The sequence below is a fragment of the Styela clava genome, chromosome 5 (genome assembly GCF_964204865.1).
Source record: "Styela clava chromosome 5, kaStyClav1.hap1.2, whole genome shotgun sequence".
In the NCBI taxonomy this organism is placed as follows: Eukaryota; Metazoa; Chordata; class Ascidiacea; order Stolidobranchia; family Styelidae; genus Styela; species Styela clava.
This window is the reverse complement of record NC_135254.1, coordinates 2,452,846-2,480,639: the sequence shown is the minus strand read 5'-3', so window position 1 is coordinate 2,480,639 and position 27,794 is coordinate 2,452,846. Positions and strand designations below refer to the sequence as shown.

The following is a 27,794-nucleotide window of genomic DNA, read 5'->3' as shown; positions in this document are numbered from 1 at the left end:
CAACCGTCTCTAGATTGATTCCTTGTTTGCAGTTTCACATTCAGATTGTGTTGCCATTGATTGAGCAATAGAATGAGCGCCAAGATTCGGAAATATCATTATTCCCTGTTTAAGGTACGTATCGTAGCTGCGACTCTTTGTTTATAGTTTAATATTCCACCCCCTGGTCCTGCTATTTTTTGTAAAGTTGTTCAACTTCACTCTGCCATCGGATGGCAAAGAACTCGCGATGTATCACATAAAAGAGTGAACGCAATGAATCGTATTCCACGTTACCCACAGACGAATCAATTAAAATTGCAACTTTTGCACATATCGTTTTTAATGTTGAGAAGTTCTTCTCAACACTTAGCATAGAACATTCATTCATGATGCGTAACCAATCGTCACAAATCATACTTACCTGACGAGGCAGTCAACCGCGATCACAAAGGCGGTTCTGCCTAGGCGAGGTTTAGTCATTGCACCCAGACTAAATTGACCCTAGCGATTATCCCAAATGTGGATAACTCGGTCGTGTAATTTCTGCTAGTGGGGACTGCGTTCGCGCTATCCCTTTTATATATTTGCTCAGCGTTAAGTCAATGAGCGGCCACGTTGCTTTCATTAGTTGTGGTCGTATTGATCCTCGTTTGGGTGTGTTAAATTTCTCATGACCAATCTTACAATCCATTTAATAATTTATTTATTGATATTAGTCCATGACATGCCTTGCCATTATCCAAGTTAGCCCTTTATCCAACCGTCTCTAGATTGATTCCTTGTTTGCAGTTTCACATTCAGATTGTGTTGCCATTGATTGAGCAATAGAATGAGCGCCAAGATTCGGAAATATCATTATTCCCTGTTTAAGGTACGTATCGTAGCTGCGGCTCTTTGTTTATAGTTTAATATTCCACCCCCTGGTTCTGCTATTTTTTGTAAAGTTGTTCAACTTCACTCTGCCATCGGATGGCAAAGAACTCGCGATGTATCACATAAAAGAGTGAACGCAATGAATCGTATTCCACGTTACCCACAGACGAATCAATTAAAATTGCAACTTTTGCACATATCGTTTTTAATGTTGAGAAGTTCTTCTCAACACTTAGCATAGAACATTCATTCATGATGCGTAACCAATCGTCACAAATCATACTTACCTGACGAGGCAGTCAACCGCGATCACAAAGGCGGTTCTGCCTAGGCGAGGTTTAGTCATTGCACCCAGACTAAATTGACCCTAGCGATTATCCCAAATGTGGATAACTCGGTCGTGTAATTTCTGCTAGTGGGGACTGCGTTCGCGCTATCCCTTTTATATATTTGCTCACTACCAATATCTTGTTGGCTTACGAGTTAAGTCAATGAGCGGCCACGTTGCTTTCATTAGTTGTGGCCGTATTGATCCTCGTTTGGGTGTGTTATCTTTCTCATGACCAATCTTACAATCCATTTATTGATATTAGTCCATGACATGCCTTGCCATTATCCAAGTTAGCCCTTTATCCAACCGTCTCTAGATTTATTCCTTGTTTGCAGTTTCACATTCAGATTGTGTTGCCATTGATTGAGCAATAGAATGAGCGCCAAGATTCGGAAATATCATTATTCCCTGTTTAAGGTACGTATCGTAACTGCGGCTCTTTGTTTATAGTTTAATATTCCACCCCCTGGTCCTTGCTATTTTTTGTAAAGTTGTTCAACTTCACTCTGCCATCGGATGGCAAAGAACTCGCGATGTATCACATAAAAGAGTGAACGCAATGAATCGTATTCCACGTTACCCACAGACGAATCAATTAAAATTGCAACTTTTGCACATATCGTTTTTAATGTTGAGAAGTTCTTCTCAACACTTAGCATAGAACATTCATTCATGATGCGTAACCAATCGTCACAAATCATACTTACCTGACGAGGCAGTCAACCGCGTTCACAAAGGCGGTTCTGCCTAGGCGAGGTTTAGTCATTGCACCCAGACTAAATTGACCCTAGCGATTATCCCAAATGTGGATAACTCGGTCGTGTAATTTCTGCTAGTGGGGACTGCGTTCGCGCTATCCCTTTTATATATTTGCTCACTACCAATATCCTGTTAGCTTACGGGTTAAGTCAATGAGCGGCCACGTTGCTTTCATTAGTTGTGGCCGTATTGATCCTCGTTTGGGTGTGTTAAATTTCTCATGACCAATCTTACAATCTATTTATTAATTTATTTATTGATATTAGTCCATGACATGCCTTGCCATTATCCAAGTTAGCCCTTTATCCAACCGTCTCTAGATTGATTCCTTGTTTGCAGTTTCACATTCAGATTGTGTTGCCATTGATTGAGCAATAGAATGAGCGCCAAGATTCGGAAATATCATTATTCCCTGTTTAAGGTACGTATCGTAGCTGCGACTCTTTGTTTATAGTTTAATATTCCACCCCCTGGTCCTGCTATTTTTTGTAAAGTTGTTCAACTTCACTCTGCCATCGGATGGCAAAGAACTCGCGATGTATCACATAAAAGAGTGAACGCAATGAATCGTATTCCACGTTACCCACAGACGAATCAATTAAAATTGCAACTTTTGCACATATCGTTTTTAATGTTGAGAAGTTCTTCTCAACACTTAGCATAGAACATTCATTCATGATGCGTAACCAATCGTCACAAATCATACTTACCTGACGAGGCAGTCAACCGCGAGCACAAAGGCGGTTCTGCCTAGGCGAGGTTTAGTCATTGCACCCAGACTAAATTGACCCTAGCGATTATCCCAAATGTGGATAACTCGGTCGTGTAATTTCTGCTAGTGGGGACTGCGTTCGCGCTATCCCTTTTATATATTTGCTCACTACCAATATCTTGTTGGCTTACGAGTTAAGTCAATGAGCGGCCACGTTGCTTTCATTAGTTGTGGCCGTATTGATCCTCGTTTGGGTGTGTTATCTTTCTCATGACCAATCTTACAATCCATTTATTGATATTAGTCCATGACATGCCTTGCCATTATCCAAGTTATCCCTTTATCCAACCGTCTCTAGATTGATTCCTTGTTTGCAGTTTCACATTCAGATTGTGTTGCCATTGATTGAGCAATAGAATGAGCGCCAAGATTCGGAAATATCATTATTCCATGTTTAAGGTACGTATCGTAGCTGCGGCTCATTGTTTATAGTTTAATATTCCACCCCCTGGTCCTTGCTATTTTTTGTAAAGTTGTTCAACTTCACTCTGCCATCGGATGGCAAAGAACTCGCGATGTATCACATAAAAGAGTGAACGCAATGAATCGTATTCCACGTTACCCACAGACGAATCAATTAAAATTGCAACTTTTGCACATATCGTTTTTAATGTTGAGAAGTTCTTCTCAACACTTAGCATAGAACATTCATTCATGATGCGTAACCAATCGTCACAAATCATACTTACCTGACGAGGCAGTCAACCGCGATCACAAAGGCGGTTCTGCCTAGGCGAGGTTTAGTCATTGCACCCAGACTAAATTGACCCTAGCGATTATCCCAAATGTGGATAACTCGGTCGTGTAATTTCTGCTAGTGGGGACTGCGTTCGCGCTATCCCTTTTATATATTTGCTCCCTACCAATATCCTGTTGGCTTACGGGTTAAGTCAATGAGCGGCCACGTTGCTTTCATTAGTTGTGGCCGTATTGATCCTCGTTTGGGTGTGTTAAATTTCTCATGACCAATCTTACAATCTATTTATTAATTTATTTATTGATATTAGTCCATGACATGCCTTGCCATTATCCAAGTTAGCCCTTTATCCAACCGTCTCTAGATTGATTCCTTGTTTGCAGTTTCACATTCAGATTGTGTTGCCATTGATTGAGCAATAGAATGAGCGCCAAGATTCGGAAATATCATTATTCCCTGTTTAAGGTACGTATCGTAGCTGCGGCTCTTTGTTTATAGTTTATTATTCCACCCCCTGGTCCTGCTATTTTTTGTAAAGTTGTTCAACTTCACTCTGCCATCGGATGGCAAAGAACTCGCGATGTATCACATAAAAGAGTGAACGCAATGAATCGTATTCCACGTTACCCACAGACGAATCAATTAAAATTGCAACTTTTGCACATATCGTTTTTAATGTTGAGAAGTTCTTCTCAACACTTAGCATAGAACATTCATTCATGATGCGTAACCAATCGTCACAAATCATACTTACCTGACGAGGCAGTCAACCGCGATCACAAAGGCGGTTCTGCCTAGGCGAGGTTTAGTCATTGCACCCAGACTAAATTGACCCTAGCGATTATCCCAAATGTGGATAACTCGGTCGTGTAATTTCTGCTAGTGGGGACTGCGTTCGCGCTATCCCTTTTATATATTTGCTCACTACCAATATCTTGTTGGCTTACGAGTTAAGTCAATGAGCGGCCACGTTGCTTTCATTAGTTGTGGCCGTATTGATCCTCGTTTGGGTGTGTTATCTTTCTCATGACCAATCTTACAATCCATTTATTAATATTAGTCCATGACATGCCTTGCCATTATCCAAGTTATCCCCTTATCCAACCGTCTCTAGATTGATTCCTTGTTTGCAGTTTCACATTCAGATTGTGTTGCCATTGATTGAGCAATAGAATGAGCGCCAAGATTCGGAAATATCATTATTCCATGTTTAAGGTACGTATCGTAGCTGCGGCTCATTGTTTATAGTTTAATATACCACCCCCTGGTCCTTGCTTTTTTTTGTAAAGTTGTTCAACTTCACTCTGCCATCGGATGGCAAAGAACTCGCGATGTATCACATAAAAGAGTGAACGCAATGAATCGTATTCCACGTTACCCACAGACGAATCAATTAAAATTGCAACTTTTGCACATATCGTTTTTAATGTTGAGAAGTTCTTCTCAACACTTAGCATAGAACATTCATTCATGATGCGTAACCAATCGTCACAAATCATACTTACCTGACGAGGCAGTCAACCGCGATCACAAAGGCGGTTCTGCCTAGGCGAGGTTTAGTCATTGCACCCAGACTAAATTGACCCTAGCGATTATCCCAAATGTGGATAACTCGGTCGTGTAATTTCTGCTAGTGGGGACTGCGTTCGCGCTATCCCTTTTATATATTTGCTCAGCGTTAAGTCAATGAGCGGCCACGTTGCTTTCATTAGTTGTGGTCGTATTGATCCTCGTTTGGGTGTGTTAAATTTCTCATGACCAATCTTACAATCCATTTAATAATTTATTTATTGATATTAGTCCATGACATGCCTTGCCATTATCCAAGTTAGCCCTTTATCCAACCGTCTCTAGATTGATTCCTTGTTTGCAGTTTCACATTCAGATTGTGTTGCCATTGATTGAGCAATAGAATGAGCGCCAAGATTCGGAAATATCATTATTCCCTGTTTAAGGTACGTATCGTAGCTGCGGCTCTTTGTTTATAGTTTAATATTCCACCCCCTGGTTCTGCTATTTTTTGTAAAGTTGTTCAACTTCACTCTGCCATCGGATGGCAAAGAACTCGCGATGTATCACATAAAAGAGTGAACGCAATGAATCGTATTCCACGTTACCCACAGACGAATCAATTAAAATTGCAACTTTTGCACATATCGTTTTTAATGTTGAGAAGTTCTTCTCAACACTTAGCATAGAACATTCATTCATGATGCGTAACCAATCGTCACAAATCATACTTACCTGACGAGGCAGTCAACCGCGATCACAAAGGCGGTTCTGCCTAGGCGAGGTTTAGTCATTGCACCCAGACTAAATTGACCCTAGCGATTATCCCAAATGTGGATAACTCGGTCGTGTAATTTCTGCTAGTGGGGACTGCGTTCGCGCTATCCCTTTTATATATTTGCTCACTACCAATATCTTGTTGGCTTACGAGTTAAGTCAATGAGCGGCCACGTTGCTTTCATTAGTTGTGGCCGTATTGATCCTCGTTTGGGTGTGTTATCTTTCTCATGACCAATCTTACAATCCATTTATTGATATTAGTCCATGACATGCCTTGCCATTATCCAAGTTAGCCCTTTATCCAACCGTCTCTAGATTTATTCCTTGTTTGCAGTTTCACATTCAGATTGTGTTGCCATTGATTGAGCAATAGAATGAGCGCCAAGATTCGGAAATATCATTATTCCCTGTTTAAGGTACGTATCGTAACTGCGGCTCTTTGTTTATAGTTTAATATTCCACCCCCTGGTCCTGCTATTTTTTGTAAAGTTGTTCAACTTCACTCTGCCATCGGATGGCAAAGAACTCGCGATGTATCACATAAAAGAGTGAACGCAATGAATCGTATTCCACGTTACCCACAGACGAATCAATTAAAATTGCAACTTTTGCACATGTCGTTTTTAATGTTGAGAAGTTATTCTCAACACTTAGCATAGAACATTCATTCATGATGCGTAACCAATCGTCACAAATCATACTTACCTGACGAGGCAGTCAACCGCGATCACAAAGGCGGTTCTGCCCAGGCGAGGTTTAGTCATTGCACCCAGACTAAATTGACCCTAGCGATTATCCCAAATGTGGATAACTCGGTCGTGTAATTTCTGCTAGTGGGGACTGCGTTCGCGCTATCCCTTTTATATATTTGCTCACTACCAATATCTTGTTGGCTTACGAGTTGAGTCAATGAGCGGCCACGTTGCTTTCATTAGTTGTGGACGTATTGATCCTCGTTTGGGTGTGTTATCTTTCTCATGACCAATCTTACAATACATTTATTGATATTAGTCCATGACATGCCTTGCCATTATCCAAGTTATCCCTTTATCCAACCGTCTCTAGATTGATTCCTTGTTTGCAGTTTCACATTCAGATTGTGTTGCCATTGATTGAGCAATAGAATGAGCGCCAAGATTCGGAAATATCATTATTCCATGTTTAAGGTACGTATCGTAGCTGCGGCTCATTGTTTATAGTTTAATATACCACCCCCTGGTCCTTGCTATTTTTTGTAAAGTTGTTCAACTTCACTCTGCCATCGGATGGCAAAGAACTCGCGATGTATCACATAAAAGAGTGAACGCAATGAATCGTATTCCACGTTACCCACAGACGAATCAATTAAAATTGCAACTTTTGCACATATCGTTTTTAATGTTGAGAAGTTCTTCTCAACACTTAGCATAGAACATTCATTCATGATGCGTAACCAATCGTCACAAATCATACTTACCTGACGAGGCAGTCAACCGCGATCACAAAGGCGGTTCTGCCTAGGCGAGGTTTAGTCATTGCACCCAGACTAAATTGACCCTAGCAATTATCCCAAATGTGGATAACTCGGTCGTGTAATTTCTGCTAGTGGGGACTGCGTTCGCGCTATCCCTTTTATATATTTGCTCACTACCAATATCTTGTTGGCTTACGAGTTAAGTCAATGAGCGGCCACGTTGCTTTCATTAGTTGTGGCCGTATTGATCCTCGTTTGGGTGTGTTATCTTTCTCATGACCAATCTTACAATCCATTTATTGATATTAGTCCATGACATGCCTTGCCATTATCCAAGTTATCCCTTTATCCAACCGTCTCTAGATTGATTCCTTGTTTGCAGTTTCACATTCAGATTGTGTTGCCATTGATTGAGCAATAGAATGAGCGCCAAGATTCGGAAATATCATTATTCCCTGTTTAAGGTACTTATCGTAGCTGCGGCTCATTGTTTATAGTTTAATATTCCACCCCCTGGTCCTTGCTATTTTTTGTAAAGTTGTTCAACTTCACTCTGCCATCGGATGGCAAAGAACTCGCGATGTATCACATAAAAGAGTGAACGCAATGAATCGTATTCCACGTTACCCACAGACGAATCAATTAAAATTGCAACTTTTGCACATGTCGTTTTTAATGTTGAGAAGTTCTTCTCAACACTTAGCATAGAACATTCATTCATGATGCGTAACCAATCGTCACAAATCATACTTACCTGACGAGGCAGTCAACCGCGATCACAAAGGCGGTTCTGCCCAGGCGAGGTTTAGTCATTGCACCCAGACTAAATTTACCCTAGCGATTATCCCAAATGTGGATAACTCGGTCGTGTAATTTCTGCTAGTGGGGACTGCGTTCGCGCTATCCCTTTTATATATTTGCTCACTACCAATATCTTGTTGGCTTACGATTAAGTCAATGAGCGGCCACGTTGCTTTCATTAGTTGTGGCCGTATTGATCCTCGTTTGGGTGTGTTAAATTTCTCATGACCAATCTTACAATCCATTTATTAATTTATTTATTGATATTAGTCCATGACATGCCTTGCCATTATCCAAGTTAGCCCTTTATCCAACCGTCTCTAGATTGATTCCTTGTTTGCAGTTTCACATTCAGATTGTGTTGCCATTGATTGAGCAATAGAATGAGCGCCAAGATTCGGAAATATCATTATTCCCTGTTTAAGGTACGTATCGTAGCTGCGGCTCTTTGTTTATAGTTTAATATTCCACCCCCTGGTCCTTGCTATTTTTTGTAAAGTTGTTCAACTTCACTCTGCCATCGGATGGCAAAGAACTCGCGATGTATCACATAAAAGAGTGAACGCAATGAATCGTATTGTACGTTACCCACAGACGAATCAATTAAAATTGCAACTTTTGCACATATCGTTTTTAATGTTGAGAAGTTCTTCTCAACACTTAGCATAGAACATTCATACATGATGCGTAACCAATCGTCACAAATCATACTTACCTGACGAAGCAGTCAACCGCGATCACAAAGGCGGTTCTGCCTAGGCGAGGTATAGTCATTGCACCCAGACTAAATTGACCCTAGCGATTATCCCAAATGTGGATAACTCGGTCGTGTAATTTCTGCTAGTGGGGACTGCGTTCGCGCTATCCCTTTTATATATTTGCTCACTACCAATATCTTGTTGGCTTACGAGTTAAGTCAATGAGCGGCCACGTTGCTTTCATTAGTTGTGGCCGTATTGATCCTCGTTTGGGTGTGTTATCTTTCTCATGACCAATCTTACAATCCATTTATTGATATTAGTCCATGACATGCCTTGCCATTATCCAAGTTATCCCTTTATCCAACCGTCTCTAGATTGATTCCTTGTTTGCAGTTTCACATTCAGATTGTGTTGCCATTGATTGAGCAATAGAATGAGCGCCAAGATTCGGAAATATCATTATTCCCTGTTTAAGGTACTTATCGTAGCTGCGGCTCATTGTTTATAGTTTAATATTCCACCCCCTGGTCCTTGCTATTTTTTGTAAAGTTGTTCAACTTCACTCTGCCATCGGATGGCAAAGAACTCGCGATGTATCACATAAAAGAGTGAACGCAATGAATCGTATTCCACGTTACCCACAGACGAATCAATTAAAATTGCAACTTTTGCACATGTCGTTTTTAATGTTGAGAAGTTCTTCTCAACACTTAGCATAGAACATTCATTCATGATGCGTAACCAATCGTCACAAATCATACTTACCTGACGAGGCAGTCAACCGCGATCACAAAGGCGGTTCTGCCTAGGCGAGGTTTAGTCATTGCACCCAGACTAAATTGACCCTAGCGATTATCCCAAATGTGGATAACTCGGTCGTGTAATTTCTGCTAGTGGGGACTGCGTTCGCGCTATCCCTTTTATATATTTGCTCACTACCAATATCCTGTTGGCTTACGGGTTAAGTCAATGAGCGGCCACATTGCTTTCATTAGTTGTGGCCGTATTGATCCTCGTTTGGGTGTGTTAAATTTCTCATGACCAATCTTACAATCCATTTATTAATTTATTTATTGATATTAGTCCATGACATGCCTTGCCATTATCCAAGTTAGCCCTTTATCCAACCGTCTCTAGATTTATTCCTTGTTTGCAGTTTCACATTCAGATTGTGTTGCCATTGATTGAGCAATAGAATGAGCGCCAAGATTCGGAAATATCATTATTCCCTGTTTAAGGTACGTATCGTAACTGCGGCTCTTTGTTCATAGTTTAATATTCCACCCCCTGGTCCTGCTATTTTTTGTAAAGTTGTTCAACTTCACTCTGCCATCAGATGGCAAAGAACTCGCGATGTATCACATAAAAGAGTGAACGCAATGAATCGTATTCCACGTTACCCACAGACGAATCAATTAAAATTGCAACTTTTGCACATATCGTTTTTAATGTTGAGAAGTTATTCTCAACACTTAGCATAGAACATTCATTCATGATGCGTAACCAATCGTCACAAATCATACTTACCTGACGAGGCAGTCAACCGCGATCACAAAGGCGGTTCTGCCTAGGCGAGGTTTAGTCATTGCACCCAGACTAAATTGACCCTAGCGATTATCCCAAATGTGGATAACTCGGTCGTGTAATTTCTGCTAGTGGGGACTGCGTTCGCGCCATGCTTTTTATATATTTGCTCACTACCAATATCTTGTTGGCTTACGAGTTGAGTCAATGAGCGGCCACGTTGCTTTCATTAGTTGTGGCCGTATTGATCCTCGTTTGGGTGTGTTATCTTTCTCATGACCAATCTTACAATCCATTTATTGATATTAGTCCATGACATGCCTTGCCATTATCCAAGTTATCCCTTTATCCAACCGTCTCTAGATTGATTCCTTGTTTGCAGTTTCACATTCAGATTGTGTTGCCATTGATTGAGCAATAGAATGAGCGCCAAGATTCGGAAATATCATTATTCCATGTTTAAGGTACGTATCGTAGCTGCGGCTCATTGTTTATAGTTTAATATACCACCCCCTGGTCCTTGCTATTTTTTGTAAAGCTGTTCAACTTCACTCTGCCATCGGATGGCAAAGAACTCGCGATGTATCACATAAAAGAGTGAACGCAATGAATCGTATTCCACGTTACCCACAGACGAATCAATTAAAATTGCAACTTTTGCACATATCGTTTTTAATATTGAGAAGTTCTTCTCAACACTTAGCATAGAACATTCATTCATGATGCGTAACCAATCGTCACAAATCATACTTACCTGACGAGGCAGTCAACCGCGATCACAAAGGCGGTTCTGCCTAGGCGAGGTTTAGTCATTGCACCCAGACTAAATTGACCCTAGCGATTATCCCAAATGTGGATAACTCGGTCGTGTAGTTTCTGCTAGTGGGGACTGCGTTCGCGCTATCCCTTTTATATATTTGCTCACTACCAATATCTTGTTGGCTTACGAGTTAAGTCAATGAGCGGCCACGTTGCTTTCATTAGTTTTGGCCGTATTGATCCTCGTTTGGGTGTGTTAAATTTCTCATGACCAATCTTACAATCCATTTATTAATTTATTTATTGATATTAGTCCATGACATGCCTTGCCATTATCCAAGTTAGCCCTTTATCCAACCGTCTCTAGATTGATTCCTTGTTTGCAGTTTCACATTCAGATTGTGTTGCCATTGATTGAGCAATAGAATGAGCGCCAAGATTCGGAAATATCATTATTCCCTGTTTAAGGTACGTATCGTAGCTGCGGCTCTTTGTTTATAGTTTAATATTCCACCCCCTGGTCCTTGCTATTTTTTGTAAAGTTGTTCAACTTCACTCTGCCATCGGATGGCAAAGAACTCGCGATGTATCACATAAAAGAGTGAACGCAATGAATCGTATTGTACGTTACCCACAGACGAATCAATTAAAATTGCAACTTTTGCACATATCGTTTTTAATGTTGAGAAGTTCTTCTCAACACTTAGCATAGAACATTCATTCATGATGCGTAACCAATCGTCACAAATCATACTTACCTGACGAGGCAGTCAACCGCGATCACAAAGGCGGTTCTGCCTAGGCGAGGTTTAGTCATTGCACCCAGACTAAATTGACCCTAGCGATTATCCCAAATGTGGATAACTCGGTCGTGTAGTTTCTGCTAGTGGGGACTGCGTTCGCGCTATCCCTTTTATATATTTGCTCACTACCAATATCTTGTTGGCTTACGAGTTAAGTCAATGAGCGGCCACGTTGCTTTCATTAGTTTTGGCCGTATTGATCCTCGTTTGGGTGTGTTAAATTTCTCATGACCAATCTTACAATCCATTTATTAATTTATTTATTGATATTAGTCCATGACATGCCTTGCCATTATCCAAGTTATCCCTTTATCCAACCGTCTCTAGATTGATTCCTTGTTTGCAGTTTCACATTCAGATTGTGTTGCCATTGATTGAGCAATAGAATGAGCGCCAAGATTCGGAAATATCATTATTCCCTGTTTAAGGTACTTATCGTAGCTGCGGCTCATTGTTTATAGTTTAATATTCCACCCCCTGGTCCTTGCTATTTTTTGTAAAGTTGTTCAACTTCACTCTGCCATCGGATGGCAAAGAACTCGCGATGTATCACATAAAAGAGTGAACGCAATGAATCGTATTCCACGTTACCCACAGACGAATCAATTAAAATTGCAACTTTTGCACATATCGTTTTTAATGTTGAGAAGTTATTCTCAACACTTAGCATAGAACATTCATTCATGATGCGTAACCAATCGTCACAAATCATACTTACCTGACGAGGCAGTCAACCGCGATCACAAAGGCGGTTCTGCCTAGGCGAGGTTTAGTCATTGCACCCAGACTAAATTGACCCTAGCGATTATCCCAAATGTGGATAACTCGGTCGTGTAATTTCTGCTAGTGGGGACTGCGTTCGCGCTATCCCTTTTATATATTTGCTCAGCGTTAAGTCAATGAGCGGCCACGTTGCTTTCATTAGTTGTGGTCGTATTGATCCTCGTTTGGGTGTGTTAAATTTCTCATGACCAATCTTACAATCCATTTAATAATTTATTTATTGATATTAGTCCATGACATGCCTTGCCATTATCCAAGTTAGCCCTTTATCCAACCGTCTCTAGATTGATTCCTTGTTTGCAGTTTCACATTCAGATTGTGTTGCCATTGATTGAGCAATAGAATGAGCGCCAAGATTCGGAAATATCATTATTCCCTGTTTAAGGTACGTATCGTAGCTGCGGCTCTTTGTTTATAGTTTAATATTCCACCCCCTGGTTCTGCTATTTTTTGTAAAGTTGTTCAACTTCACTCTGCCATCGGATGGCAAAGAACTCGCGATGTATCACATAAAAGAGTGAACGCAATGAATCGTATTCCACGTTACCCACAGACGAATCAATTAAAATTGCAACTTTTGCACATATCGTTTTTAATGTTGAGAAGTTCTTCTCAACACTTAGCATAGAACATTCATTCATGATGTGTAACCAATCGTCACAAATCATACTTACCTGACGAGGCAGTCAACCGCGATCACAAAGGCGGTTCTGCCTAGGCGAGGTTTAGTCATTGCACCCAGACTAAATTGACCCTAGCGATTATCCCAAATGTGGATAACTCGGTCGTGTAATTTCTGCTAGTGGGGACTGCGTTCGCGCTATCCCTTTTATATATTTGCTCACTACCAATATCTTGTTGGCTTACGAGTTAAGTCAATGAGCGGCCACGTTGCTTTCATTAGTTGTGGCCGTATTGATCCTCGTTTGGGTGTGTTATCTTTCTCATGACCAATCTTACAATCCATTTATTGATATTAGTCCATGACATGCCTTGCCATTATCCAAGTTAGCCCTTTATCCAACCGTCTCTAGATTTATTCCTTGTTTGCAGTTTCACATTCAGATTGTGTTGCCATTGATTGAGCAATAGAATGAGCGCCAAGATTCGGAAATATCATTATTCCCTGTTTAAGGTACGTATCGTAACTGCGGCTCTTTGTTTATAGTTTAATATTCCACCCCCTGGTCCTGCTATTTTTTGTAAAGTTGTTCAACTTCACTCTGCCATCGGATGGCAAAGAACTCGCGATGTATCACATAAAAGAGTGAACGCAATGAATCGTATTCCACGTTACCCACAGACGAATCAATTAAAATTGCAACTTTTGCACATGTCGTTTTTAATGTTGAGAAGTTATTCTCAACACTTAGCATAGAACATTCATTCATGATGCGTAACCAATCGTCACAAATCATACTTACCTGACGAGGCAGTCAACCGCGATCACAAAGGCGGTTCTGCCCAGGCGAGGTTTAGTCATTGCACCCAGACTAAATTGACCCTAGCGATTATCCCAAATGTGGATAACTCGGTCGTGTAATTTCTGCTAGTGGGGACTGCGTTCGCGCTATCCCTTTTATATATTTGCTCACTACCAATATCTTGTTGGCTTACGAGTTGAGTCAATGAGCGGCCACGTTGCTTTCATTAGTTGTGGACGTATTGATCCTCGTTTGGGTGTGTTATCTTTCTCATGACCAATCTTACAATCCATTTATTGATATTAGTCCATGACATGCCTTGCCATTATCCAAGTTATCCCTTTATCCAACCGTCTCTAGATTGATTCCTTGTTTGCAGTTTCACATTCAGATTGTGTTGCCATTGATTGAGCAATAGAATGAGCGCCAAGATTCGGAAATATCATTATTCCATGTTTAAGGTACGTATCGTAGCTGCGGCTCATTGTTTATAGATTAATATACCACCCCCTGGTCCTTGCTATTTTTTGTAAAGTTGTTCAACTTCACTCTGCCATCGGATGGCAAAGAACTCGCGATGTATCACATAAAAGAGTGAACGCAATGAATCGTATTCCACGTTACCCACAGACGAATCAATTAAAATTGCAACTTTTGCACATATCGTTTTTAATGTTGAGAAGTTCTTCTCAACACTTAGCATAGAACATTCATTCATGATGCGTAACCAATCGTCACAAATCATACTTACCTGACGAGGCAGTCAACCGCGATCACAAAGGCGGTTCTGCCTAGGCGAGGTTTAGTCATTGCACCCAGACTAAATTGACCCTAGCAATTATCCCAAATGTGGATAACTCGGTCGTGTAATTTCTGCTAGTGGGGACTGCGTTCGCGCTATCCCTTTTATATATTTGCTCACTACCAATATCTTGTTGGCTTACGAGTTAAGTCAATGAGCGGCCACGTTGCTTTCATTAGTTGTGGCCGTATTGATCCTCGTTTGGGTGTGTTATCTTTCTCATGACCAATCTTACAATCCATTTATTGATATTAGTCCATGACATGCCTTGCCATTATCCAAGTTATCCCTTTATCCAACCGTCTCTAGATTGATTCCTTGTTTGCAGTTTCACATTCAGATTGTGTTGCCATTGATTGAGCAATAGAATGAGCGCCAAGATTCGGAAATATCATTATTCCCTGTTTAAGGTACTTATCGTAGCTGCGGCTCATTGTTTATAGTTTAATATTCCACCCCCTGGTCCTTGCTATTTTTTGTAAAGTTGTTCAACTTCACTCTGCCATCGGATGGCAAAGAACTCGCGATGTATCACATAAAAGAGTGAACGCAATGAATCGTATTCCACGTTACCCACAGACGAATCAATTAAAATTGCAACTTTTGCACATGTCGTTTTTAATGTTGAGAAGTTCTTCTCAACACTTAGCATAGAACATTCATTCATGATGCGTAACCAATCGTCACAAATCATACTTACCTGACGAGGCAGTCAACCGCGATCACAAAGGCGGTTCTGCCTAGGCGAGGTTTAGTCATTGCACCCAGACTAAATTGACCCTAGCGATTATCCCAAATGTGGATAACTCGGTCGTGTAATTTCTGCTAGTGGGGACTGCGTTCGCGCTATCCCTTTTATATATTTGCTCACTACCAATATCCTGTTGGCTTACGGGTTAAGTCAATGAGCGGCCACGTTGCTTTCATTAGTTGTGGCCGTATTGATCCTCGTTTGGGTGTGTTAAATTTCTCATGACCAATCTTACAATCCATTTATTAATTTATTTATTGATATTAGTCCATGACATGCCTTGCCATTATCCAAGTTAGCCCTTTATCCAACCGTCTCTAGATTTATTCCTTGTTTGCAGTTTCACATTCAGATTGTGTTGCCATTGATTGAGCAATAGAATGAGCGCCAAGATTCGGAAATATCATTATTCCCTGTTTAAGGTACGTATCGTAACTGCGGCTCTTTGTTCATAGTTTAATATTCCACCCCCTGGTCCTGCTATTTTTTGTAAAGTTGTTCAACTTCACTCTGCCATCAGATGGCAAAGAACTCGCGATGTATCACATAAAAGAGTGAACGCAATGAATCGTATTCCACGTTACCCACAGACGAATCAATTAAAATTGCAACTTTTGCACATATCGTTTTTAATGTTGAGAAGTTATTCTCAACACTTAGCATAGAACATTCATTCATGATGCGTAACCAATCGTCACAAATCATACTTACCTGACGAGGCAGTCAACCGCGATCACAAAGGCGGTTCTGCCTAGGCGAGGTTTAGTCATTGCACCCAGACTAAATTGACCCTAGCGATTATCCCAAATGTGGATAACTCGGTCGTGTAATTTCTGCTAGTGGGGACTGCGTTCGCGCCATGCCTTTTATATATTTGCTCACTACCAATATCTTGTTGGCTTACGAGTTGAGTCAATGAGCGGCCACGTTGCTTTCATTAGTTGTGGCCGTATTGATCCTCGTTTGGGTGTGTTATCTTTCTCATGACCAATCTTACAATCCATTTATTGATATTAGTCCATGACATGCCTTGCCATTATCCAAGTTATCCCTTTATCCAACCGTCTCTAGATTGATTCCTTGTTTGCAGTTTCACATTCAGATTGTGTTGCCATTGATTGAGCAATAGAATGAGCGCCAAGATTCGGAAATATCATTATTCCATGTTTAAGGTACGTATCGTAGCTGCGGCTCATTGTTTATAGTTTAATATACCACCCCCTGGTCCTTGCTATTTTTTGTAAAGCTGTTCAACTTCACTCTGCCATCGGATGGCAAAGAACTCGCGATGTATCACATAAAAGAGTGAACGCAATGAATCGTATTCCACGTTACCCACAGACGAATCAATTAAAATTGCAACTTTTGCACATATCGTTTTTAATATTGAGAAGTTCTTCTCAACACTTAGCATAGAACATTCATTCATGATGCGTAACCAATCGTCACAAATCATACTTACCTGACGAGGCAGTCAACCGCGATCACAAAGGCGGTTCTGCCTAGGCGAGGTTTAGTCATTGCACCCAGACTAAATTGACCCTAGCGATTATCCCAAATGTGGATAACTCGGTCGTGTAGTTTCTGCTAGTGGGGACTGCGTTCGCGCTATCCCTTTTATATATTTGCTCACTACCAATATCTTGTTGGCTTACGAGTTAAGTCAATGAGCGGCCACGTTGCTTTCATTAGTTTTGGCCGTATTGATCCTCGTTTGGGTGTGTTAAATTTCTCATGACCAATCTTACAATCCATTTATTAATTTATTTATTGATATTAGTCCATGACATGCCTTGCCATTATCCAAGTTAGCCCTTTATCCAACCGTCTCTAGATTGATTCCTTGTTTGCAGTTTCACATTCAGATTGTGTTGCCATTGATTGAGCAATAGAATGAGCGCCAAGATTCGGAAATATCATTATTCCCTGTTTAAGGTACGTATCGTAGCTGCGGCTCTTTGTTTATAGTTTAATATTCCACCCCCTGGTCCTTGCTATTTTTTGTAAAGTTGTTCAACTTCACTCTGCCATCGGATGGCAAAGAACTCGCGATGTATCACATAAAAGAGTGAACGCAATGAATCGTATTGTACGTTACCCACAGACGAATCAATTAAAATTGCAACTTTTGCACATATCGTTTTTAATGTTGAGAAGTTCTTCTCAACACTTAGCATAGAACATTCATTCATGATGCGTAACCAATCGTCACAAATCATACTTACCTGACGAGGCAGTCAACCGCGATCACAAAGGCGGTTCTGCCTAGGCGAGGTTTAGTCATTGCACCCAGACTAAATTGACCCTAGCGATTATCCCAAATGTGGATAACTCGGTCGTGTAGTTTCTGCTAGTGGGGACTGCGTTCGCGCTATCCCTTTTATATATTTGCTCACTACCAATATCTTGTTGGCTTACGAGTTAAGTCAATGAGCGGCCACGTTGCTTTCATTAGTTTTGGCCGTATTGATCCTCGTTTGGGTGTGTTAAATTTCTCATGACCAATCTTACAATCCATTTATTAATTTATTTATTGATATTAGTCCATGACATGCCTTGCCATTATCCAAGTTATCCCTTTATCCAACCGTCTCTAGATTGATTCCTTGTTTGCAGTTTCACATTCAGATTGTGTTGCCATTGATTGAGCAATAGAATGAGCGCCAAGATTCGGAAATATCATTATTCCCTGTTTAAGGTACTTATCGTAGCTGCGGCTCATTGTTTATAGTTTAATATTCCACCCCCTGGTCCTTGCTATTTTTTGTAAAGTTGTTCAACTTCACTCTGCCATCGGATGGCAAAGAACTCGCGATGTATCACATAAAAGAGTGAACGCAATGAATCGTATTCCACGTTACCCACAGACGAATCAATTAAAATTGCAACTTTTGCACATATCGTTTTTAATGTTGAGAAGTTATTCTCAACACTTAGCATAGAACATTCATTCATGATGCGTAACCAATCGTCACAAATCATACTTACCTGACGAGGCAGTCAACCGCGATCACAAAGGCGGTTCTGCCTAGGCGAGGTTTAGTCATTGCACCCAGACTAAATTGACCCTAGCGATTATCCCAAATGTGGATAACTCGGTCGTGTAATTTCTGCTAGTGGGGACTGCGTTCGCGCTATGCCTTTTATATATTTGCTCACTACCAATATCTTGTTGGCTTACGAGTTGAGTCAATGAGCGGCCACGTTGCTTTCATTAGTTGTGGCCTTATTGATCCTCGTTTGGGTGTGTTATCTTTCTCATGACCAATCTTACAATCCATTTATTGATATTAGTCCATGACATGCCTTGCCATTATCCAAGTTATCCCTTTATCCAACCGTCTCTAGATTGATTCCTTGTTTGCAGTTTCACATTCAGATTGTGTTGCCATTGATTGAGCAATAGAATGAGCGCCAAGATTCGGAAATATCATTATTCCATGTTTAAGGTACGTATCGTAGCTGCGGCTCATTGTTTATAGTTTAATATACCACCCCCTGGTCCTTGCTATTTTTTGTAAAGCTGTTCAACTTCACTCTGCCATCGGATGGCAAAGAACTCGCGATGTATCACATAAAAGAGTGAACGCAATGAATCGTATTCCACGTTACCCACAGACGAATCAATTAAAATTGCAACTTTTGCACATATCGTTTTTAATATTGAGAAGTTCTTCTCAACACTTAGCATAGAACATTCATTCATGATGCGTAACCAATCGTCACAAATCATACTTACCTGACGAGGCAGTCAACCGCGATCACAAAGGCGGTTCTGCCTAGGCGAGGTTTAGTCATTGCACCCAGACTAAATTGACCCTAGCGATTATCCCAAATGTGGATAACTCGGTCGTGTAGTTTCTGCTAGTGGGGACTGCGTTCGCGCTATCCCTTTTATATATTTGCTCACTACCAATATCTTGTTGGCTTACGAGTTAAGTCAATGAGCGGCCACGTTGCTTTCATTAGTTTTGGCCGTATTGATCCTCGTTTGGGTGTGTTAAATTTCTCATGACCAATCTTACAATCCATTTATTAATTTATTTATTGATATTAGTCCATGACATGCCTTGCCATTATCCAAGTTAGCCCTTTATCCAACCGTCTCTAGATTGATTCCTTGTTTGCAGTTTCACATTCAGATTGTGTTGCCATTGATTGAGCAATAGAATGAGCGCCAAGATTCGGAAATATCATTATTCCCTGTTTAAGGTACGTATTGTAGCTGCGGCTCTTTGTTTATAGTTTAATATTCCACCCCCTGGTCCTTGCTATTTTTTGTAAAGTTGTTCAACTTCACTCTGCCATCGGATGGCAAAGAACTCGCGATGTATCACATAAAAGAGTGAACGCAATGAATCGTATTGTACGTTACCCACAGACGAATCAATTAAAATTGCAACTTTTGCACATATCGTTTTTAATGTTGAGAAGTTCTTCTCAACACTTAGCATAGAACATTCATTCATGATGCGTAACCAATCGTCACAAATCATACTTACCTGACGAGGCAGTCAACCGCGATCACAAAGGCGGTTCTGCCTAGGCGAGGTTTAGTCATTGCACCCAGACTAAATTGACCCTAGCGATTATCCCAAATGTGGATAACTCGGTCGTGTAGTTTCTGCTAGTGGGGACTGCGTTCGCGCTATCCCTTTTATATATTTGCTCACTACCAATATCTTGTTGGCTTACGAGTTAAGTCAATGAGCGGCCACGTTGCTTTCATTAGTTTTGGCCGTATTGATCCTCGTTTGGGTGTGTTAAATTTCTCATGACCAATCTTACAATCCATTTATTAATTTATTTATTGATATTAGTCCATGACATGCCTTGCCATTATCCAAGTTATCCCTTTATCCAACCGTCTCTAGATTGATTCCTTGTTTGCAGTTTCACATTCAGATTGTGTTGCCATTGATTGAGCAATAGAATGAGCGCCAAGATTCGGAAATATCATTATTCCCTGTTTAAGGTACTTATCGTAGCTGCGGCTCATTGTTTATAGTTTAATATTCCACCCCCTGGTCCTTGCTATTTTTTGTAAAGTTGTTCAACTTCACTCTGCCATCGGATGGCAAAGAACTCGCGATGTATCACATAAAAGAGTGAACGCAATGAATCGTATTCCACGTTACCCACAGACGAATCAATTAAAATTGCAACTTTTGCACATGTCGTTTTTAATGTTGAGAAGTTCTTCTCAACACTTAGCATAGAACATTCATTCATGATGCGTAACCAATCGTCACAAATCATACTTACCTGACGAGGCAGTCAACCGCGATCACAAAGGCGGTTCTGCCCAGGCGAGGTTTAGTCATTGCACCCAGACTAAATTTACCCTAGCGATTATCCCAAATGTGGATAACTCGGTCGTGTAATTTCTGCTAGTGGGGACTGCGTTCGCGCTATCCCTTTTATATATTTGCTCACTACCAATATCTTGTTGGCTTACGATTAAGTCAATGAGCGGCCACGTTGCTTTCATTAGTTGTGGCCGTATTGATCCTCGTTTGGGTGTGTTAAATTTCTCATGACCAATCTTACAATCCATTTATTAATTTATTTATTGATATTAGTCCATGACATGCCTTGCCATTATCCAAGTTAGCCCTTTATCCAACCGTCTCTAGATTGATTCCTTGTTTGCAGTTTCACATTCAGATTGTGTTGCCATTGATTGAGCAATAGAATGAGCGCCAAGATTCGGAAATATCATTATTCCCTGTTTAAGGTACGTATCGTAGCTGCGGCTCTTTGTTTATAGTTTAATATTCCACCCCCTGGTCCTTGCTATTTTTTGTAAAGTTGTTCAACTTCACTCTGCCATCGGATGGCAAAGAACTCGCGATGTATCACAAGAGTGAACGCAATGAATCGTATTGTACGTTACCCACAGACGAATCAATTAAAATTGCAACTTTTGCACATATCGTTTTTAATGTTGAGAAGTTCTTCTCAACACTTAGCATAGAACATTCATACATGATGCGTAACCAATCGTCACAAATCATACTTACCTGACGAAGCAGTCAACCGCGATCACAAAGGCGGTTCTGCCTAGGCGAGGTATAGTCATTGCACCCAGACTAAATTGACCCTAGCGATTATCCCAAATGTGGATAACTCGGTCGTGTAATTTCTGCTAGTGGGGACTGCGTTCGCGCTATCCCTTTTATATATTTGCTCACTACCAATATCTTGTTGGCTTACGAGTTAAGTCAATGAGCGGCCACGTTGCTTTCATTAGTTGTGGCCGTATTGATCCTCGTTTGGGTGTGTTATCTTTCTCATGACCAATCTTACAATCCATTTATTGATATTAGTCCATGACATGCCTTGCCATTATCCAAGTTATCCCTTTATCCAACCGTCTCTAGATTGATTCCTTGTTTGCAGTTTCACATTCAGATTGTGTTGCCATTGATTGAGCAATAGAATGAGCGCCAAGATTCGGAAATATCATTATTCCCTGTTTAAGGTACTTATCGTAGCTGCGGCTCATTGTTTATAGTTTAATATTCCACCCCCTGGTCCTTGCTATTTTTTGTAAAGTTGTTCAACTTCACTCTGCCATCGGATGGCAAAGAACTCGCGATGTATCACATAAAAGAGTGAACGCAATGAATCGTATTCCACGTTACCCACAGACGAATCAATTAAAATTGCAACTTTTGCACATATCGTTTTTAATGTTGAGAAGTTATTCTCAACACTTAGCATAGAACATTCATTCATGATGCGTAACCAATCGTCACAAATCATACTTACCTGACGAGGCAGTCAACCGCGATCACAAAGGCGGTTCTGCCTAGGCGAGGTTTAGTCATTGCACCCAGACTAAATTGACCCTAGCGATTATCCCAAATGTGGATAACTCGGTCGTGTAATTTCTGCTAGTGGGGACTGCGTTCGCGCTATGCCTTTTATATATTTGCTCACTACCAATATCTTGTTGGCTTACGAGTTGAGTCAATGAGCGGCCACGTTGCTTTCATTAGTTGTGGCCTTATTGATCCTCGTTTGGGTGTGTTATCTTTCTCATGACCAATCTTACAATCCATTTATTGATATTAGTCCATGACATGCCTTGCCATTATCCAAGTTATCCCTTTATCCAACCGTCTCTAGATTGATTCCTTGTTTGCAGTTTCACATTCAGATTGTGTTGCCATTGATTGAGCAATAGAATGAGCGCCAAGATTCGGAAATATCATTATTCCATGTTTAAGGTACGTATCGTAGCTGCGGCTCATTGTTTATAGTTTAATATACCACCCCCTGGTCCTTGCTATTTTTTGTAAAGCTGTTCAACTTCACTCTGCCATCGGATGGCAAAGAACTCGCGATGTATCACATAAAAGAGTGAACGCAATGAATCGTATTCCACGTTACCCACAGACGAATCAATTAAAATTGCAACTTTTGCACATATCGTTTTTAATATTGAGAAGTTCTTCTCAACACTTAGCATAGAACATTCATTCATGATGCGTAACCAATCGTCACAAATCATACTTACCTGACGAGGCAGTCAACCGCGATCACAAAGGCGGTTCTGCCTAGGCGAGGTTTAGTCATTGCACCCAGACTAAATTGACCCTAGCGATTATCCCAAATGTGGATAACTCGGTCGTGTAGTTTCTGCTAGTGGGGACTGCGTTCGCGCTACCCCTTTTATATATTTGCTCACTACCAATATCTTGTTGGCTTACGAGTTAAGTCAATGAGCGGCCACGTTGCTTTCATTAGTTTTGGCCGTATTGATCCTCGTTTGGGTGTGTTAAATTTCTCATGACCAATCTTACAATCCATTTATTAATTTATTTATTGATATTAGTCCATGACATGCCTTGCCATTATCCAAGTTAGCCCTTTATCCAACCGTCTCTAGATTGATTCCTTGTTTGCAGTTTCACATTCAGATTGTGTTGCCATTGATTGAGCAATAGAATGAGCGCCAAGATTCGGAAATATCATTATTCCCTGTTTAAGGTACGTATTGTAGCTGCGGCTCTTTGTTTATAGTTTAATATTCCACCCCCTGGTCCTTGCTATTTTTTGTAAAGTTGTTCAACTTCACTCTGCCATCGGATGGCAAAGAACTCGCGATGTATCACATAAAAGAGTGAACGCAATGAATCGTATTGTACGTTACCCACAGACGAATCAATTAAAATTGCAACTTTTGCACATATCGTTTTTAATGTTGAGAAGTTCTTCTCAACACTTAGCATAGAACATTCATTCATGATGCGTAACCAATCGTCACAAATCATACTTACCTGACGAGGCAGTCAACCGCGATCACAAAGGCGGTTCTGCCTAGGCGAGGTTTAGTCATTGCACCCAGACTAAATTGACCCTAGCGATTATCCCAAATGTGGATAACTCGGTCGTGTAGTTTCTGCTAGTGGGGACTGCGTTCGCGCTATCCCTTTTATATATTTGCTCACTACCAATATCTTGTTGGCTTACGAGTTAAGTCAATGAGCGGCCACGTTGCTTTCATTAGTTTTGGCCGTATTGATCCTCGTTTGGGTGTGTTAAATTTCTCATGACCAATCTTACAATCCATTTATTAATTTATTTATTGATATTAGTCCATGACATGCCTTGCCATTATCCAAGTTATCCCTTTATCCAACCGTCTCTAGATTGATTCCTTGTTTGCAGTTTCACATTCAGATTGTGTTGCCATTGATTGAGCAATAGAATGAGCGCCAAGATTCGGAAATATCATTATTCCCTGTTTAAGGTACTTATCGTAGCTGCGGCTCATTGTTTATAGTTTAATATTCCACCCCCTGGTCCTTGCTATTTTTTGTAAAGTTGTTCAACTTCACTCTGCCATCGGATGGCAAAGAACTCGCGATGTATCACATAAAAGAGTGAACGCAATGAATCGTATTCCACGTTACCCACAGACGAATCAATTAAAATTGCAACTTTTGCACATGTCGTTTTTAATGTTGAGAAGTTCTTCTCAACACTTAGCATAGAACATTCATTCATGATGCGTAACCAATCGTCACAAATCATACTTACCTGACGAGGCAGTCAACCGCGATCACAAAGGCGGTTCTGCCCAGGCGAGGTTTAGTCATTGCACCCAGACTAAATTTACCCTAGCGATTATCCCAAATGTGGATAACTCGGTCGTGTAATTTCTGCTAGTGGGGACTGCGTTCGCGCTATCCCTTTTATATATTTGCTCACTACCAATATCTTGTTGGCTTACGATTAAGTCAATGAGCGGCCACGTTGCTTTCATTAGTTGTGGCCGTATTGATCCTCGTTTGGGTGTGTTAAATTTCTCATGACCAATCTTACAATCCATTTATTAATTTATTTATTGATATTAGTCCATGACATGCCTTGCCATTATCCAAGTTAGCCCTTTATCCAACCGTCTCTAGATTGATTCCTTGTTTGCAGTTTCACATTCAGATTGTGTTGCCATTGATTGAGCAATAGAATGAGCGCCAAGATTCGGAAATATCATTATTCCCTGTTTAAGGTACGTATCGTAGCTGCGGCTCTTTGTTTATAGTTTAATATTCCACCCCCTGGTCCTTGCTATTTTTTGTAAAGTTGTTCAACTTCACTCTGCCATCGGATGGCAAAGAACTCGCGATGTATCACAAGAGTGAACGCAATGAATCGTATTGTACGTTACCCACAGACGAATCAATTAAAATTGCAACTTTTGCACATATCGTTTTTAATGTTGAGAAGTTCTTCTCAACACTTAGCATAGAACATTCATACATGATGCGTAACCAATCGTCACAAATCATACTTACCTGACGAAGCAGTCAACCGCGATCACAAAGGCGGTTCTGCCTAGGCGAGGTATAGTCATTGCACCCAGACTAAATTGACCCTAGCGATTATCCCAAATGTGGATAACTCGGTCGTGTAATTTCTGCTAGTGGGGACTGCGTTCGCGCTATCCCTTTTATATATTTGCTCACTACCAATATCTTGTTGGCTTACGAGTTAAGTCAATGAGCGGCCACGTTGCTTTCATTAGTTGTGGCCGTATTGATCCTCGTTTGGGTGTGTTATCTTTCTCATGACCAATCTTACAATCCATTTATTGATATTAGTCCATGACATGCCTTGCCATTATCCAAGTTATCCCTTTATCCAACCGTCTCTAGATTGATTCCTTGTTTGCAGTTTCACATTCAGATTGTGTTGCCATTGATTGAGCAATAGAATGAGCGCCAAGATTCGGAAATATCATTATTCCCTGTTTAAGGTACTTATCGTAGCTGCGGCTCATTGTTTATAGTTTAATATTCCACCCCCTGGTCCTTGCTATTTTTTGTAAAGTTGTTCAACTTCACTCTGCCATCGGATGGCAAAGAACTCGCGATGTATCACATAAAAGAGTGAACGCAATGAATCGTATTCCACGTTACCCACAGACGAATCAATTAAAATTGCAACTTTTGCACATGTCGTTTTTAATGTTGAGAAGTTCTTCTCAACACTTAGCATAGAACATTCATTCATGATGCGTAACCAATCGTCACAAATCATACTTACCTGACGAGGCAGTCAACCGCGATCACAAAGGCGGTTCTGCCTAGGCGAGGTTTAGTCATTGCACCCAGACTAAATTGACCCTAGCGATTATCCCAAATGTGGATAACTCGGTCGTGTAATTTCTGCTAGTGGGGACTGCGTTCGCGCTATCCCTTTTATATATTTGCTCACTACCAATATCCTGTTGGCTTACGGGTTAAGTCAATGAGCGGCCACGTTGCTTTCATTAGTTGTGGCCGTATTGATCCTCGTTTGGGTGTGTTAAATTTCTCATGACCAATCTTACAATCCATTTATTAATTTATTTATTGATATTAGTCCATGACATGCCTTGCCATTATCCAAGTTAGCCCTTTATCCAACCGTCTCTAGATTTATTCCTTGTTTGCAGTTTCACATTCAGATTGTGTTGCCATTGATTGAGCAATAGAATGAGCGCCAAGATTCGGAAATATCATTATTCCCTGTTTAAGGTACGTATCGTAACTGCGGCTCTTTGTTCATAGTTTAATATTCCACCCCCTGGTCCTGCTATTTTTTGTAAAGTTGTTCAACTTCACTCTGCCATCGGATGGCAAAGAACTCGCGATGTATCACATAAAAGAGTGAACGCAATGAATCGTATTCCACGTTACCCACAGACGAATCAATTAAAATTGCAACTTTTGCACATATCGTTTTTAATGTTGAGAAGTTATTCTCAACACTTAGCATAGAACATTCATTCATGATGCGTAACCAATCGTCACAAATCATACTTACCTGACGAGGCAGTCGACCGCGATCACAAAGGCGGTTCTGCCTAGGCGAGGTTTAGTCATTGCACCCAGACTAAATTGACCCTAGCGATTATCCCAAATGTGGATAACTCGGTCGTGTAATTTCTGCTAGTGGGGACTGCGTTTGCGCTATGCCTTTTATATATTTGCTCACTACCAATATCTTGTTGGCTTACGAGTTGAGTCAATGAGCGGCCACGTTGCTTTCATTAGTTGTGGCCGTATTGATCCTCGTTTGGGTGTGTTATCTTTCTCATGACCAATCTTACAATCCATTTATTGATATTAGTCCATGACATGCCTTGCCATTATCCAAGTTATCCCTTTATCCAACCGTCTCTAGATTGATTCCTTGTTTGCAGTTTCACATTCAGATTGTGTTGCCATTGATTGAGCAATAGAATGAGCGCCAAGATTCGGAAATATCATTATTCCATGTTTAAGGTACGTATCGTAGCTGCGGCTCATTGTTTATAGTTTAATATACCACCCCCTGGTCCTTGCTATTTTTTGTAAAGCTGTTCAACTTCACTCTGCCATCGGATGGCAAAGAACTCGCGATGTATCACATAAAAGAGTGAACGCAATGAATCGTATTCCACGTTACCCACAGACGAATCAATTAAAATTGCAACTTTTGCACATATCGTTTTTAATATTGAGAAGTTCTTCTCAACACTTAGCATAGAACATTCATTCATGATGCGTAACCAATCGTCACAAATCATACTTACCTGACGAGGCAGTCAACCGCGATCACAAAGGCGGTTCTGCCTAGGCGAGGTTTAGTCATTGCACCCAGACTAAATTGACCCTAGCGATTATCCCAAATGTGGATAACTCGGTCGTGTAGTTTCTGCTAGTGGGGACTGCGTTCGCGCTATCCCTTTTATATATTTGCTCACTACCAATATCTTGTTGGCTTACGAGTTAAGTCAATGAGCGGCCACG

General features: G+C 40.7%; 37 non-coding genes across 37 annotated transcripts; all 37 read left to right on the top strand.

Moving 5' to 3' along the window:
* The first annotated feature begins 395 nt into the window (after nt 1-395).
* On the top strand, nt 396-558 carry LOC144423892 (U1 spliceosomal RNA). Its single transcript, XR_013476258.1, has one exon. It is a non-coding gene; the product is annotated as a U1 spliceosomal RNA (small nuclear RNA).
* A 576-nt stretch (nt 559-1,134) lies between these two features.
* Nucleotides 1,135-1,297, top strand: LOC144423891 (U1 spliceosomal RNA). The gene has a single exon (XR_013476257.1). It is a non-coding gene; the product is annotated as a U1 spliceosomal RNA (small nuclear RNA).
* A 588-nt stretch (nt 1,298-1,885) lies between these two features.
* On the top strand, nt 1,886-2,048 carry LOC144424195 (U1 spliceosomal RNA). Its single transcript, XR_013476559.1, has one exon. It is a non-coding gene; the product is annotated as a U1 spliceosomal RNA (small nuclear RNA).
* A 599-nt stretch (nt 2,049-2,647) lies between these two features.
* On the top strand, nt 2,648-2,810 carry LOC144424208 (U1 spliceosomal RNA). The gene has a single exon (XR_013476572.1). It is a non-coding gene; the product is annotated as a U1 spliceosomal RNA (small nuclear RNA).
* Nucleotides 2,811-3,398: 588 nt separating this feature from the next.
* On the top strand, nt 3,399-3,561 carry LOC144423890 (U1 spliceosomal RNA). Its single transcript, XR_013476256.1, has one exon. It is a non-coding gene; the product is annotated as a U1 spliceosomal RNA (small nuclear RNA).
* A 599-nt stretch (nt 3,562-4,160) lies between these two features.
* LOC144423889 (U1 spliceosomal RNA) lies at nt 4,161-4,323 on the top strand. Its single transcript, XR_013476255.1, has one exon. It is a non-coding gene; the product is annotated as a U1 spliceosomal RNA (small nuclear RNA).
* Nucleotides 4,324-4,911: 588 nt separating this feature from the next.
* Nucleotides 4,912-5,074, top strand: LOC144423887 (U1 spliceosomal RNA). The gene has a single exon (XR_013476253.1). It is a non-coding gene; the product is annotated as a U1 spliceosomal RNA (small nuclear RNA).
* Nucleotides 5,075-5,650: 576 nt separating this feature from the next.
* LOC144423886 (U1 spliceosomal RNA) lies at nt 5,651-5,813 on the top strand. Its single transcript, XR_013476252.1, has one exon. It is a non-coding gene; the product is annotated as a U1 spliceosomal RNA (small nuclear RNA).
* A 587-nt stretch (nt 5,814-6,400) lies between these two features.
* Nucleotides 6,401-6,563, top strand: LOC144424207 (U1 spliceosomal RNA). The gene has a single exon (XR_013476571.1). It is a non-coding gene; the product is annotated as a U1 spliceosomal RNA (small nuclear RNA).
* A 588-nt stretch (nt 6,564-7,151) lies between these two features.
* LOC144423162 (U1 spliceosomal RNA) lies at nt 7,152-7,314 on the top strand. The gene has a single exon (XR_013475656.1). It is a non-coding gene; the product is annotated as a U1 spliceosomal RNA (small nuclear RNA).
* Nucleotides 7,315-7,902: 588 nt separating this feature from the next.
* Nucleotides 7,903-8,065, top strand: LOC144423091 (U1 spliceosomal RNA). The gene has a single exon (XR_013475587.1). It is a non-coding gene; the product is annotated as a U1 spliceosomal RNA (small nuclear RNA).
* A 599-nt stretch (nt 8,066-8,664) lies between these two features.
* On the top strand, nt 8,665-8,827 carry LOC144424157 (U1 spliceosomal RNA). Its single transcript, XR_013476521.1, has one exon. It is a non-coding gene; the product is annotated as a U1 spliceosomal RNA (small nuclear RNA).
* A 588-nt stretch (nt 8,828-9,415) lies between these two features.
* Nucleotides 9,416-9,578, top strand: LOC144423885 (U1 spliceosomal RNA). The gene has a single exon (XR_013476251.1). It is a non-coding gene; the product is annotated as a U1 spliceosomal RNA (small nuclear RNA).
* Nucleotides 9,579-10,177: 599 nt separating this feature from the next.
* On the top strand, nt 10,178-10,340 carry LOC144423392 (U1 spliceosomal RNA). Its single transcript, XR_013475886.1, has one exon. It is a non-coding gene; the product is annotated as a U1 spliceosomal RNA (small nuclear RNA).
* A 588-nt stretch (nt 10,341-10,928) lies between these two features.
* LOC144424176 (U1 spliceosomal RNA) lies at nt 10,929-11,091 on the top strand. Its single transcript, XR_013476540.1, has one exon. It is a non-coding gene; the product is annotated as a U1 spliceosomal RNA (small nuclear RNA).
* Nucleotides 11,092-11,691: 600 nt separating this feature from the next.
* On the top strand, nt 11,692-11,854 carry LOC144424175 (U1 spliceosomal RNA). Its single transcript, XR_013476539.1, has one exon. It is a non-coding gene; the product is annotated as a U1 spliceosomal RNA (small nuclear RNA).
* Nucleotides 11,855-12,454: 600 nt separating this feature from the next.
* Nucleotides 12,455-12,617, top strand: LOC144423884 (U1 spliceosomal RNA). Its single transcript, XR_013476250.1, has one exon. It is a non-coding gene; the product is annotated as a U1 spliceosomal RNA (small nuclear RNA).
* A 576-nt stretch (nt 12,618-13,193) lies between these two features.
* LOC144423883 (U1 spliceosomal RNA) lies at nt 13,194-13,356 on the top strand. Its single transcript, XR_013476249.1, has one exon. It is a non-coding gene; the product is annotated as a U1 spliceosomal RNA (small nuclear RNA).
* Nucleotides 13,357-13,943: 587 nt separating this feature from the next.
* LOC144424206 (U1 spliceosomal RNA) lies at nt 13,944-14,106 on the top strand. Its single transcript, XR_013476570.1, has one exon. It is a non-coding gene; the product is annotated as a U1 spliceosomal RNA (small nuclear RNA).
* A 588-nt stretch (nt 14,107-14,694) lies between these two features.
* LOC144423161 (U1 spliceosomal RNA) lies at nt 14,695-14,857 on the top strand. The gene has a single exon (XR_013475655.1). It is a non-coding gene; the product is annotated as a U1 spliceosomal RNA (small nuclear RNA).
* A 588-nt stretch (nt 14,858-15,445) lies between these two features.
* On the top strand, nt 15,446-15,608 carry LOC144423882 (U1 spliceosomal RNA). Its single transcript, XR_013476248.1, has one exon. It is a non-coding gene; the product is annotated as a U1 spliceosomal RNA (small nuclear RNA).
* Nucleotides 15,609-16,207: 599 nt separating this feature from the next.
* On the top strand, nt 16,208-16,371 carry LOC144423299 (U1 spliceosomal RNA). Its single transcript, XR_013475793.1, has one exon. It is a non-coding gene; the product is annotated as a U1 spliceosomal RNA (small nuclear RNA).
* Nucleotides 16,372-16,958: 587 nt separating this feature from the next.
* On the top strand, nt 16,959-17,121 carry LOC144424174 (U1 spliceosomal RNA). The gene has a single exon (XR_013476538.1). It is a non-coding gene; the product is annotated as a U1 spliceosomal RNA (small nuclear RNA).
* Nucleotides 17,122-17,721: 600 nt separating this feature from the next.
* LOC144424173 (U1 spliceosomal RNA) lies at nt 17,722-17,884 on the top strand. Its single transcript, XR_013476537.1, has one exon. It is a non-coding gene; the product is annotated as a U1 spliceosomal RNA (small nuclear RNA).
* Nucleotides 17,885-18,484: 600 nt separating this feature from the next.
* Nucleotides 18,485-18,648, top strand: LOC144423186 (U1 spliceosomal RNA). The gene has a single exon (XR_013475680.1). It is a non-coding gene; the product is annotated as a U1 spliceosomal RNA (small nuclear RNA).
* A 587-nt stretch (nt 18,649-19,235) lies between these two features.
* LOC144424171 (U1 spliceosomal RNA) lies at nt 19,236-19,398 on the top strand. Its single transcript, XR_013476535.1, has one exon. It is a non-coding gene; the product is annotated as a U1 spliceosomal RNA (small nuclear RNA).
* Nucleotides 19,399-19,998: 600 nt separating this feature from the next.
* LOC144424170 (U1 spliceosomal RNA) lies at nt 19,999-20,161 on the top strand. The gene has a single exon (XR_013476534.1). It is a non-coding gene; the product is annotated as a U1 spliceosomal RNA (small nuclear RNA).
* Nucleotides 20,162-20,761: 600 nt separating this feature from the next.
* Nucleotides 20,762-20,924, top strand: LOC144423090 (U1 spliceosomal RNA). The gene has a single exon (XR_013475586.1). It is a non-coding gene; the product is annotated as a U1 spliceosomal RNA (small nuclear RNA).
* A 595-nt stretch (nt 20,925-21,519) lies between these two features.
* Nucleotides 21,520-21,682, top strand: LOC144424156 (U1 spliceosomal RNA). The gene has a single exon (XR_013476520.1). It is a non-coding gene; the product is annotated as a U1 spliceosomal RNA (small nuclear RNA).
* A 588-nt stretch (nt 21,683-22,270) lies between these two features.
* LOC144423185 (U1 spliceosomal RNA) lies at nt 22,271-22,434 on the top strand. Its single transcript, XR_013475679.1, has one exon. It is a non-coding gene; the product is annotated as a U1 spliceosomal RNA (small nuclear RNA).
* Nucleotides 22,435-23,021: 587 nt separating this feature from the next.
* Nucleotides 23,022-23,184, top strand: LOC144423170 (U1 spliceosomal RNA). Its single transcript, XR_013475664.1, has one exon. It is a non-coding gene; the product is annotated as a U1 spliceosomal RNA (small nuclear RNA).
* Nucleotides 23,185-23,784: 600 nt separating this feature from the next.
* Nucleotides 23,785-23,947, top strand: LOC144424169 (U1 spliceosomal RNA). The gene has a single exon (XR_013476533.1). It is a non-coding gene; the product is annotated as a U1 spliceosomal RNA (small nuclear RNA).
* Nucleotides 23,948-24,547: 600 nt separating this feature from the next.
* On the top strand, nt 24,548-24,710 carry LOC144423089 (U1 spliceosomal RNA). Its single transcript, XR_013475585.1, has one exon. It is a non-coding gene; the product is annotated as a U1 spliceosomal RNA (small nuclear RNA).
* A 595-nt stretch (nt 24,711-25,305) lies between these two features.
* LOC144424154 (U1 spliceosomal RNA) lies at nt 25,306-25,468 on the top strand. Its single transcript, XR_013476518.1, has one exon. It is a non-coding gene; the product is annotated as a U1 spliceosomal RNA (small nuclear RNA).
* A 588-nt stretch (nt 25,469-26,056) lies between these two features.
* On the top strand, nt 26,057-26,219 carry LOC144423881 (U1 spliceosomal RNA). The gene has a single exon (XR_013476247.1). It is a non-coding gene; the product is annotated as a U1 spliceosomal RNA (small nuclear RNA).
* A 599-nt stretch (nt 26,220-26,818) lies between these two features.
* LOC144423247 (U1 spliceosomal RNA) lies at nt 26,819-26,982 on the top strand. The gene has a single exon (XR_013475741.1). It is a non-coding gene; the product is annotated as a U1 spliceosomal RNA (small nuclear RNA).
* A 587-nt stretch (nt 26,983-27,569) lies between these two features.
* On the top strand, nt 27,570-27,732 carry LOC144424168 (U1 spliceosomal RNA). The gene has a single exon (XR_013476532.1). It is a non-coding gene; the product is annotated as a U1 spliceosomal RNA (small nuclear RNA).
* The last annotated feature ends 62 nt before the right edge of the window (nt 27,733-27,794 follow it).